Source organism: Aquila chrysaetos, chromosome 20 (assembly GCF_900496995.4).
Source record: "Aquila chrysaetos chrysaetos chromosome 20, bAquChr1.4, whole genome shotgun sequence".
Taxonomy (NCBI): Eukaryota; Metazoa; Chordata; class Aves; order Accipitriformes; family Accipitridae; genus Aquila; species Aquila chrysaetos.
This window is the reverse complement of record NC_044023.1, coordinates 22070645-22083472: the sequence shown is the minus strand read 5'-3', so window position 1 is coordinate 22083472 and position 12828 is coordinate 22070645. Positions and strand designations below refer to the sequence as shown.

Here is a 12828-nt window from a genome sequence, read left to right as displayed (position 1 = left end):
ATCCACTTATCTAGGGGCAGAGATTCCATATTTTAGGTAATGGTTCTAAAATACAATAATAATCATAATAATAAAATGGTTCTGAGATACAGTGCGTGCTGATAGCAAGCAGGCTCTCAGAGGTAGCCTTGCTGTCTCTGGATACACTGGGAATGATTGGAAGCATTGGCTGGTATATTTACACCACAAATCTCAGAACTTCCTGACGTTAAAATAAAGGAAAACAACGACAGCGTAACAGCTGAGGGTTTGGTCCCGGAGCTGGTTTTGATTTAGACACCATTCCAGTGCAAGGTTAAATGCTTTTAAAAGAGGATTTGAAGGATCTTCCTCCCGGAGCAAACCAGAAACACCTGCGCTAGATGTCTTCTGTGGGCAGAACGGGCGACCTCGTCCCTCTGCACTGCCTCGGCAGCCAGGAGGAATCTCCCCGGGATGGAGGAAGGGGACGCTCCAGCTAACCGCCAGCAGTCCCTCCTCTTCTGAAGCAAGAGACCCTCTTTGGCAGTAGAACCACCAGAAACAGGTTTTTTTGGCAAGTCTTCCTTAGATTGCGCTGGCAGAGGAGAAGCATCCGTGTCGCAGTCTTCTATGGGACGTCATTCTTACTGCTAACTGCATGAGCCACCATGTGAATGGAGCCACCGAAGCAGTACACGACAGAAGAGTCTGAGTAGAGGAGAAAGGAAGAATCCTTGCCTTTTGAAGTTTTCTTGCCATGCCTCATGCTCTCTGCCCTTTTTCAACCTCTTCTAACTCCCATGCCTCTCCTCTCCCAAAGCAAAGAGGCGACAAAGCCTGCAGCTGTCCTGTCCCGGTTTCTTTAAGCATCTTCCATCTCGTTCACTCCTGCTCAGCACAGAGCGCTCGGGAGGAGGCAGAGCCTCAGAGGCACGGCCGTGCAGGCAAGTGTATACAGAGAAGCAAATCCAAAGTAATTAAATAAACAGCAATACAAACATTGCACTCCTGTCCATTTATGCTAGCTATTGCAGAATGGGCTCCTCCATATAATGTTTGCACAGGAGCTGTGATGTATCGCTTAATCTACTGTAAGGACTCTACTCATACCACCCGAGGCTGGCCAACGATGTGCTATTCAGCTCCGCTGCAAGCTCCCACTTACACGGGATTGAACAAACCAGAAGAAGGTATTACTGAGCTATTATTGGCATCTTTTGCCACATGCTGTCAAGTTTCTAACTTCAGTGGTCCAGAAGATTGAAGTAGAAAAGCAGATGAGACAGTACAATCACGCGGTACAGTCGGACTTTATACTTACACACTGGAAAAACACTGACTGACCTTGAAACTTGCTCTTCAAAGGGAAGAATCAAGAATCAAGAAACCAAACCAAAAAACCCCAAACCCTACAGCCCTCACCAACAGTGAGTACTCCGAACATGTTGGGACACAACCATTTCAGTGCCTTAAATGAGACAGTTTCAAACGTGCACCTTCTGGAGTGCACTTTGCTTTTCAAAAGACCATATTAGTCATGATGTTTTGTTTTCTGCAGAAGGGCATCTCCAGCTCACACCTAAACCTGTGGTGAGAGCAGGTGACCTGGTTTCTGGTGGGTTTTCCTCCCAAGGAGCAAACGTGGGTGTACTGAACTGCTCAGAACACTGCAAAAGTGCTCTGGACAGCTGCCTAATGTGCCAAACAACGCAGAGTCTCCCTGAACTTCAGAAGTGCAAATTCAGAGCTCATGAAACTGCCTGACGTGGCCAAAACCATGCAGTGGCAGTATTTAGCAGCTACCCAGTTCTGCACATTTTCTGAAGCCCTCTTGGTGCAACTGAGCTGCAGTTTCAAACCGCTTCACACCGCCATCCATCCCCCTCCATCTATTTGCTTTCTCAGGCATTGCTGCATGTTTAATTTCTAAGCCCTTGAGGGTGATTGAGCCAATTACCAAATGTACAGTCAGCTCTCCACGATGAAGTGCTCAACAACTTCAGTTCACATCCAAGTTTCAGGAGCTGCTGATCATTGCAAACAGGCTGACCCTCCCCCTCCACCTAAAAAACACACCACCAACTAAACTGTCAGTTTAGAGCATCATCTCTCCTCATCCCGTATTTCTCAGCTATGCCCTGCCTTTCAGCACGTCCAGTAATTTGGCAACTAAAAGAAGATAGGAACCTTTTCAGGAATTGGGCTCATCTCCTGGTAAGGGTGGCAGAATTGGAAAAAAGGGCGAAGAGCAAAATCAGGACCAGGAAGATGTGGGGCTGCAGCCCTCCTATGGCCAATAGTCTAAAATATGACTATTGCTGAGGATCCTGGAGAGATTTCTGGTTTAAAACAGCCTCATGGGATTCAGAGCAGTCTATGGACAAAGCTCTCTCTCAGCCCAGACCAGATTGGGAGAACTCATCATTTGAAGGTGATCAAATACCTCCTTGCAATGCATATACCTTTCCCGTGGCAAAAATTATCAGTGATGGTATGTGCCCTGTGAGTGTTACTGGACATACTGTGCTCATAACTTTAAGTTTTCTGTTGCAGCGTGACATGATAAAATTTAGAGTATATGAACCCTTCTCCATCAAATCCTTTTTTTCCTATGGACACCCACTTAAAAAAAATCCTGTTAAAACAATTGCATCATGCTCCCATAACAGCTAACAAGCTGGGGTTCCCCCCCCCCCCCCCCCCATTTCAAGTCATTCATAGCGAAGTACCTTCAAGAGTGAAAACCGCCAGTCACAGCCAGTTGGCAGGAGGGCTACGCTTTCAAGATCCACTCCAGGGATGAAGGACGAGCAAACTCCTAACCCGCACACTTGTTGCGGAAAGCCCTCGGCCAGTGAGACCACACCATTCCCAGCTTCCATTTAGCTGAGCAAGCGAAGCCGGGAACCCATTAATTTACTGCGTGAGTTATGGTTCCCTGCAGCACCTTTTGTTCACTGTCAAGGTTCTGCAACAATGACGAATGCAGCTACATTCAGCCCAAAACTCTAGAATTTGATATACTAAATCATTCTAGATATTAAATGTCTCAGCGATAAGCCTAGCAAATGAATTCCTCTGGAGCCTACACTTCTTGCTGTATATGAGGCAGGAGGGACTCCCGATATATCTCCCTACTGTTTCATGGAAAATTACAGAGTTTGGTACCATTGTTACCCCCAGGAAAGAAACCAGAATCCCAGGAAAATTCACACAACTTCCAGTGGCTACTAAAAGCAGCTGCAAATCTGCCTGAATAACTGAGGCAGCAGAAGGCAGTCTGGGGCATTAGGAGGTGACCAGTTATTCCTATTTTATTAGCAGTAGCTATACACGCATATAAAATTTCCACTTACCCTAGTAAATAAACAGAAAAGACTGCAGCAAAATAAACAAACAAGGGAACACAGTCAGAATGCTTAAGCAGCAAGACACAGGCAGGTTTTCAGTCTTACTCTTATCAACCTCACTATTAATCTTTTTTTGTTTAAAATTATCTCCTTCCTTCAGCCACAGCATACTGAAGTCAAGAGAACTGAATACATTTAATCTTAACTAATTTGTAAAGAATACATAACTTTCCAAAGGAATCCTAAACCAAAACAGATTAAGGCATGAAGGGGGTGGAACAATTGCTACTTCATTTTTAATTTCTCAAAATCACCATCAGATATATCACAGCAGTTAACACTGGAAGGATTTTGCAAGCTTCATAAACAATAGAGGTATTACCCATTATCACGCAAGTACAAATTAGTTTGACCTTTCCAGCTTTCTCATACTAGGCTTCCTTTTTTCCACTTGACTAGAGAAAACATTGAGCCAGTCCACGTTCTGCGCTCTTCATTCTCAGATGTATTTGACTAGTGTTTTTTCCCTACACCTGCGATTAGAAGAGACCCATCAAACACTGAATTCACCTGAGCAATTCTTTCACTCAAAGCAGCGCATTACCAGTGCTCCCTAGGACAGACTCAGCTTACCCAGCTTAGCATTGCACCCTATCTGCTTTTCCCATCTCTGCCTCCCCGGTAAAACAATGTGAGATATGTTCATTTAATATTCATTGCAGGAAGTGTTGACAAACAATATGAAAATATTGCTGTGGCAGCAGAGATCAGAGAGGGAAGGATGCTCAGTGCTTTCCATCTGCCCTGCCCGTCCTTCCTGCCCACAGACCTTATCCCTGCCCGCCGAGATGCCTGCTTGATGCCCACAGAAAACGGAGCTGGCAAAGCAGATCTCTTCTGCCACGTGGATTTCTGGACTGGACGAACGCTGAGCTACCCTTAACAGAAACACGTATGTCCCCAGAAAGCCTTCCTGCAAGTCATCGAGTAGAAGTGCACACAGACAAACTATCCCTTGTGCCATGCACCTTTCAGGACAGCTTCTCCGCACAAACTCTGCATGGGCACTGATTTCTGCAAAGTTTAAAATCATTCCTCCTGGATAATGGGCACCTTCTATCAGCAAGTCTGACCGTGTTGGATCCAACTGAGGAATCCTCTTGTTCTCTTGGTCATCTCGTGTTGAAACCCAAGGAGCTGGGGAGAGGCAGAGAGAGGGTAATGCTGAGCAAGCCACAAAAACCCCTTACCTGTCAGGCAAAACGTAAGAGGACCTGCTGCATCAGGCTGTGTAAGTAAAGATGGATAACAGCGAGTACAGAAGCAGTGGGGAAAAGTGAGGGGTAAACTGAGAAGCAGGATGGCTTTGTGGGTCAACGGAGAATCACGACACCGATGAAAGAAAGGTGTCAAGGAGAAAAATGATGCATTTTTTTATGGATTCCTCAGAACTAGGAATCCTGAGGAAATCATACCGTAGAAATTGTGATTAGGGTTATAGGCGTAAAAATTCAATACCCATCTAAAAGCCTGCAAACCGGCACTGGCTCTTTCCCGGGCCAGCGCAGAGGGGCACGCTCCCAAAGCTCCAGGGCTGGCTGCGGGTGCTCTGTGCCGGACGGGGAGGGATGCGGGTGGGATGCGGGGTGGGATGCGGGGCGGGATGCGGGCGGGATGCGGGGCGGGATGCGGGCGGGATGCGGGCGGGATGCGCCGTCGCAAGCCGGGGCTGATGTTGCTGGGGCGGCAGCCGGAGCCGTGCAGGTGATGCGGGTTGAGTGCTGCCACCATGTGGGACCGGTGTCACTCGTGTCTCTGCGTATCACCCTGCTGCGTGCCCTGCTGAGCTCCCCACGCTCAACAGCGTAGCGGGGTTTGGGAAACCGGGGTGGAGGGCTCTGATGCCCAAACAAGCTGTTTCCAGAGAAGCGTAAGACGCTGAAATACATTTGAACGTTAATTCAGGAGTTGGAAATGTTTATAAATATGATTTGGAACAAAAAGCTTACTGAATTCTGGCCAGAATAAGAACAAATATTACAATTCAAAATAATTTGCATGTCAAAGTTAACAATCTGATGTATTTACACAACTCATATTTGCTCACGCATATCAAGGCCTGGATTGAAATCCTGTTTTGTACATTGCTACGAGCTGATTCTGTTTGAAATTATACTTCTGCTGTACTTCATATTTCATTCATTTCTACTTCCAGCTATACATGCACAACAGAGGGCATTATACATCTCCCTAATTGAACAATACAGATCAATTAAATATGAAAAGTCATTCTTGGACTAAAACCCTCTTAGGCAAATGTTCTGCTCTTACGCTAAGTAACTCTCTTAAAAAAGCTAGGAGTTGAGTGCTGTTCAGAAGCTGCTTCATTTTTTTTTTTTTTCCAAAAGACAGGAGACCAAGAAGATTCATCCATTCATTCATGACAAGAGGATACAGAGCTTTTGCCTCCATTTTACAAGAGCAGGGTAGTAGTGATAAAAAAATCTTATTTGATGAAAGCTGTTCAGTGCTCTGTGCGGGAGGTGAAGAACCCCCCTCTGCTCAGCACCGAGCATGTCTTTCAAACAGCTCTTGTGGGTCACACCATTAACACAAAGTTAAGTACAGTGTTATCAAATAATATCATGGAAAAAGAATATCACATGAAATGAATTTATGCACCATTGGTAGCCCACCAGCTACAGGTTCCTCACACATATGCTGTATAAAATGGGAGGGTCCCGCTAAAGGTCCCAGGGGAGAAGATCCAGTGCATCAACCCAGCAAGCAGTTCACACTTGATGGTGTCAGAAACCAAGGTTGCCATGGGTGGGCTAAGATCCCCCTGAAAGCAGCTCAGCACTATCGCAGTTAGCCAGGATGTTTGTTTTGCCACCGACTCACCCATATCTGTTCTTTGCTAACATACAACCTGTCCTATAAAAGATTATTGACTTAAACCCGGTACAAACCTACAGCTAAGTTAACAGAAGAATCTAGCTCGGATACGAGCCCAATACTACCAGTCCAAGGAAGGGAAACCTGCCCGACACCAACCTGGCCAGCTTACGGGCTTTCTCCCACCCCGAAGGTCAGCCCTTAGCTCGTAGGTAGCGAGTGGCGTGGGACTACCTAAAGGGACAGAAGAACAGACCGTGGCTCAGTCAAAAAATGGGCATGGAGAAAACGGGACTAAACCCAGCAGAGGGGGTTGAGCAGAATCTGTTTTTTCTACTGATTGCTCATTAACAGAGCCCAGGAAGGGGGAGATCTCCCAAACCGTGGCTATGGATCAAACTGGAGAAAGATCTCTGCTCAAGGTTTTATAGCTATAGCTAGAAAGATGTAAAAATGGGAGATCAGAACTATTAACATACAGCTGGGGAGCAGGGGAGGGAGCAGGGAAAGCAGCGTGCACTATCCTGTGGACTTTCACAGACGGCTAGTTGGGTTTTCACACTCCTACTACTGGAAGCATAGAGATGGAAATGTGTTTAATTGTTTGAGTATGATGTTGTTTGTAAGTCTTCCCAAATAATACCTTGTTATCTGCATAAAAAGAGTTCAATAAAACATGCACTTACAGTTCAGTTAAAAAAACACCGGTAGGTTATTGCTATTCAGTACTATTTAGATTAAATTACCATTTGTAATACAGGTTTCTCCATTACAAACACCAAGTATGCTATTTGTTCCCTTTCTTAGTCTTCTAATTGACTAAAATGACCTGCTAAACCTTATGTAGATTGGGTTTAAATACCACATCTCTTCCTTGGCTAAACATTTATATAAATAAATTATAAACACAGATTTTGTCTGAGGCCGACAAAGATCTTATACTGATAGAACTTACAGAAGAGTAAATCAACGTGGAGTTAGAAGCAGCTCAGGACTAACTTGTCTCCAAAACAGCTACCAAGTGCCAACAGCTGTTGGAAACTCTTTGAAGTCTCAGCAGCTCTGGCCACGTCCCCTCGGCTGGGTGCAGTCCCCCACGCTCCCTCCACCAGTCACCTCCGAAGTACGTTAATTTAGGAAATCCCAGGAGATGAAAGTGGTGACCAGGTCAGAAATTAAACTACTCCCGAAAGACCGCAGGAGATGCAGGGACACTGATGGAGGAGTCCTTTGGACTGTGCTACTTGTGAACAAGGACCAGCACGGGAGGGAGTGCTGTCATATTGCCCTCCTGGATTAAAAAAACATCTGGAGAAAGCCAAGCCTAACAGCTGGTCTTTCAACCACATCTTGCTCTACAGACAAGAATGGGGAAAGCCCACGTGAGATGGTTAATCAGGATTGTGTCCACTGAGTGTCACTGAAGCCTGGCTCAAAGCCTCTGGCAAAACAAAGAGGAGAAAAGGTGGGGAAGTACCCTCATGGTACTTTTCTTTTAATCTTTAGTATAATGCATCTTAGCAGAGCTTGGTACTGGATATATCAGAACTTTTATTCAGTAATAAAAAGATGTTTGACTGTATCCGAGACATTTCCAGCAAACCTTCAAGTAATAGAGCATCAACTGCTGATCAGCTGGGACCTTATGGAAGAATTAATAGAAGAAACAAATGTGGTAGAACCTCATTTTTGAAACCTTGAGCTGTTTAACACAATTTAGAAAAAATTCCTTTAAAGATAATTTAAAAAAAAAAAAAACTTTAAAGGTAATTTTTAAAATGTAATGGTTGTAGATTATTTTCTTGAGTCCCCAAAACATTTTTTTGAAGTGGAATAATGCAATAAGTGCATCACTTACCTTACTGAAGTCCACATGCTGATACATCTATGCTGTAATTACGTACCTGAGCAAAAATCCCAATTTACATTGCAGAGTCAAAACTTGCTCCTTATGCTCTAGCTTCCTAAATTTGAATCATGCATATGGCAAAGTCACTAGATTAATTGTTTTCAAAACACTTTGACCCTGGTGGTCCTGAGAGTTTGACTTTCAATGATTTAATCCAGCAATTAAAAAAAAACCCCAACAGATCTTTCTTTTTCTTGGTGTCCTGTTGAAACAGATTTTTATCCTGCAGATTAAGATAAAAAGTGACTGCTTGTATCTAGGGAAAAGCAAAGAATGAAGTTATTTCCCAAGTACAACACATACAGTACTGGAAACCCCTGTTTAGTGTAGGAAATACTGTTGTCTTGGTTCATAATGAAATGTGAACCTCATTTATGCCAAGATTGCAAGCAGATTTGACACAAGAGCATTTGGTTTAATATCGCCATTTTTGGTGGATGATGGTAGGGGACAGGGAATAGTCGTGTACACGCATGAAGCAGTAAATCGGTTGGATGTCATCATTATATATTTGCTTTGCTAATAATAAAAAAAATGAATCACTACTGTCATGATATTCGTATTTATATTTGAGTAACCACTGTAGCAGATAACAGTAAAGATGTGTGCAAGTTTAAATCTTGGCAGCACGCCTAGATTAGAGCTTTGGAGCTGACATTTGTGGATTTCATGTGATTCATGTTACTTTTCTGTGTTTGTGATTACCTTCCTGTCAGGGGCTGCACATCACTCATGCTCCAAGCAGCAGACTTCCACTTTCTGCATGTGACGGAAAATTCCCAACTGTTGCATCAAACTCTCTTCAAATTGAGCCCCATCCTCTGTATAACAACGGGGCTGAACAACAGGTCACCAGCAAAATCAAAGGAGTGTGTAAACAGCTTTTACAGGGACGTTATTGGGTCATTTTAGGCCACAGACGGAGGTGTGGGAAGAAACCCCAGACTCGCTCTAATCTAACATGGCTAAAAATAGACCTGTGATGATTTATGAACTTTCAAACGCAGCAGAGTATTTTTAAGCAATAGCATCTTCTCCCGCACCGCCTGCAGCCCAGGAGCTGCCTGCACGGCGCCGGGGCTGTGCCCACCCGTGCCCCCGATGGAGACCAGCCACCGGCAGCCAATACCTCCATCACTCTTCAGCAAATAAAACTCAGAAAGACCACGAGAGAAAATAAAAAGGCAATGATCTAGCTCTCCTGTGGTTAGTATCCTTCCTTCAGCTCTGCCTTGTCTTTACCTCTGATTTTTTTTTTTTTTAAATCAAGTTAACTACACAGAACTGTCAGACAAAGCCAACTCCCTAAACCGAGGGAAATAAGTCACGTGGCATCAGAACATCTATAAAATCATTCTGAAGTTTTGCATCTGTGGCAGAAATTGTACAGGAGCTTACACCTGTTTTCTTAGCTGTCCCTGATGGGGTAACACAGGAGTGTATTTTAAATCAAGAAATGTAAATCCTGATAAATATAAAGACCCGGCTATCAACAAGAAACACTTTCACGCATGAGGAGGTGCAAGTTTGGGAATCAAGGTGGGCTCTCTCACCAGCTGCTTGCTGTCTCGCAGTGCTGCTATTTTTCCCTCTAGAACAAACACTCCTCAGCTGAGGGTTAAAACTCAGCACTCGGGTAACAAGCAGTGGAGGGATTAACACTGGAAATACAACTAAGGCCACCCCAGGGAAGGACGGCTGTGGTCTCAGAGACCACCCGTCCAAGAGGGCTTGTGCCACACCACGGCCAAAGGTGTCCTCGTGGCCCAGAGAAGAGGACACGCTGCCGCTCGCGCCCTCCCACCACCCAGAGCACGCTGAAGGCACACTTGCCCCTCATCGGCCATCCATGGTGACCTCAGGCGAGGAGCTAAGGAGCTCTGGACATCACTGTTAACGCACGTGAAGTTAGGGTTTGAAGGCGGTATCGTTTCATCATGTTTACTCTTTACATGCTAAGGGGGAAGCGAGGCTTCTTGCAAAGGTAAGCTTTTCTTCTGCTGTCATTCACATTCAAAACATCTATTTTGTCATCGGGTAGAACAGCACAAGCTTAAAATTCTGGGAACGCTAGATGGGCTAGAAGAGAGCTCAACTCCACCGCAGAAGGTAAGGGCGGGAAAATCTCCAAGTCACCGGAGTTTTGTCAGGATCGTTCAACTCCAACTACCTGGAGGCGCACCCTGCCTTACTCCAGCCCTCGCCAGCCACGCGCTGCCTCCAGGCTAGCTAACACATGGGGCAGGAGACCCTCCGGAGCCTCCGAACAGGTGGTTATTTACAAATACACACAAAACAAAGGGCTTGGCGTGGCATCCTGCGAAGGCTTAGTTCGCTTGATGGGATCTGATGAAACACCTCCTGAAATCAAGCAAAACCTTGTCAGATGTATTCAGCTCTGCCCAGAGTTCAGCACAGGAGGGAGAGGTTGCTGCACGCCAGCGGAAGCCATTGTCTGAAGCAGGCTGCTTTGGGAAAATTAGCAGTGCGCACACCTCTAAATGAGGCTGTACAGCAAGTAAAAGAGGGATTAGCCATGTAAAGTAAGTCCTTTTGGTATTAGATTAAAGAGGGGAGGTGACTTTGAAGGATTATTCAAGAGCCATTTAAGCAGTTTCCAGGCACTTACAAACGGAGGGTAAAAATGCAAGCTCCTCAGGACCAGAAAAGAAGAAAAAAATCAGTGTCCTGGCCAGTAAAGGAGCGGAAAAGGCTTCTGGAGGGTGCACCACGCTGGCCCCAAGCGCAGGGCCCCGTCACCCTGCTTCCCACGCTCGGCGCCGGCCATCGCGCCCCACGACAGCAGACAGCAGCGTGCGGGAGCCTGGGCTGGAGCACCGCATGCGTACCTGGGATGGAGCCGCTTGGCAGGGAGCGAGAGAAAGGAGGGAAGGGGCTCCGGCAGCCACGATGCCGCTGGGACGTGCCACGGGCCGTGGCATCCCCGGCCCCACGGTGGGTGGCTATGGGCGGCTGGGCACGGCGCGCTGGGAGGGAGCGCGGTAGACGCCGTGTCAGAAAGGATCTTACGAGTAGTGTGACCATTTGAATAGGAGGCTTACACCGGTCCCTGCTCTCCTCTAAAGGATTTATCTGCTATGATGCAGGTCCTGAACCGAACCACGTAAACAGGAGGATGTGCAAGCACAAACACAAAACCTGACTTCTCTCTACAGCCAAATGCTCCCCTTCTTCCCTGCACCTCAGGGTGCCTAATCAACATGCTGGCTCTTAATCCTTTGCCCACATTAATCCAGCAAGGGAAAATGACTACGTTGCTGCAAGACATCAGACTGTTTTATTGAACCCTCCTTGGAAAAAAAACCCCAAAACCCGCTTTTGCTTAGTCTAAAAAGTGATGGATGATTAGTATGTAAGATACAAACTATTTCCACTTGTTATGCAAGCAGCATCGTTTAATTTGTAGTTTAGAGAGCAAGTCATTCCTGTCTGGGATAAATAAAACAACATGCTGCATTATGTTGCTCGCGACACGGAAGCAACATCAGCCTGGGGAAAGCGAAAAGAAGCTAAAACTCGAGCGAGGAACGCTGCCTGGATGAAGCAAAAAGTTATGCATGCATTTCTGCCAGCCGGGGAGGGAGCATCCCTCTGCCAGCAGACACACACGCAGCCCCATCCCCGCGCTCTCCACCGCGGTTCCCTCTCCCCCTCGCCCGGGGCTCGCTTTGCCCGACCCCGGCACACCGCTCCGCTCCGCCCCGGCCGGGGCGGGGGGGAACCCAGCCCGGCACCCCGCCGAGGAACCGCGGCCGCCGCCTCTGCTTCGCGGGTACCGCGGGGACCCCCGGCCGGCGGCAGCGGCAACCGCGCCCCGACCCCCCGCACCCCCTCCGCTCCCCGCATCTCCCTTCCCGGCGGGGGGACACACACACACACACGGACACGGACACGACACCCCCCGCGGCCGAACCGCGCACCCCCGGCACCCCCTCCGCGCACCCCGCCGGCGTTCTCCTTCCCCCTTTTCCCCGCGACCCGTTTCCTTCTTTATTCCCGTTCTCATTCCTTTCGTTTCCCCAACCCGCTTCCCCTCCTCCCGCCGCAAAACCGCCCCGCTCTTACCTGGCCGGGCCGGGGCGGGGGGGGGGACACACACGACACACACACACACATGCTCGGCTCCGCGGGTGCGGGCGCTGCCTTCGCCCACCTTACGCGGCAGCCCCCCGAAGTAACGCGGCTCCCGCAGCAAAACCCGCGGCCGCAGCATTGAGCGTCAGCGGCCGGGGAGCCGGGCGAGCGCCGCGCAAACCCCTCCTCCCAAACCTGCGCCGTGCGCGGGGGGGGGGCGGACGGAGCCGCGGGGAGCGCGGCCGCCCTTAACCCCTTCTGCTGCCCCGCGCTGCTTGCGCGCAGCGGGACACCCGTCTCCGTGTCCCCCGCCCCGGGGACACCGCTCCCGCGGGGGTTTGCTCCTGGGGGGGGGGGGCAGTTTTCCCCTGCCCTACTCCCCCCCCCCCCCTTTTTTTTTTTTTTTTTAAGCCCCGGGATGGCTCTTCCCGGCAGACGCAGGAGCCATCCGCACCCGCGGAGCCGAGGCGGCCGCTGCCCGCAGCCCCGGGGTAGCCCGTCCGCTACGGGGGAGCCCGGTGACTCCCCGCTGCCTGCTTTTCTCCCACCCTCGACCAGTCCCAGTCCCACTAACGAGGGACCCGAGAGTCCCAAATTACATTTTAGGGCATTTTT

General features: G+C 48.1%; 1 protein-coding gene across 2 annotated transcripts in view; it reads right to left on the bottom strand.

Moving 5' to 3' along the window:
- The window catches only part of CNTN4 (contactin 4), a 349563-nt gene extending 337173 nt beyond the window's left edge, over positions 1-12390 (bottom strand). For both annotated transcript variants that reach the window (XM_029995893.2, XM_029995899.2), the window contains exon 1: positions 12205-12390. The gene's annotated coding sequence lies outside the window, so the exon portion shown is untranslated. The remainder of the gene's footprint in view (positions 1-12204) is intronic.
- Positions 12391-12828: the final 438 nt, after the last annotated feature.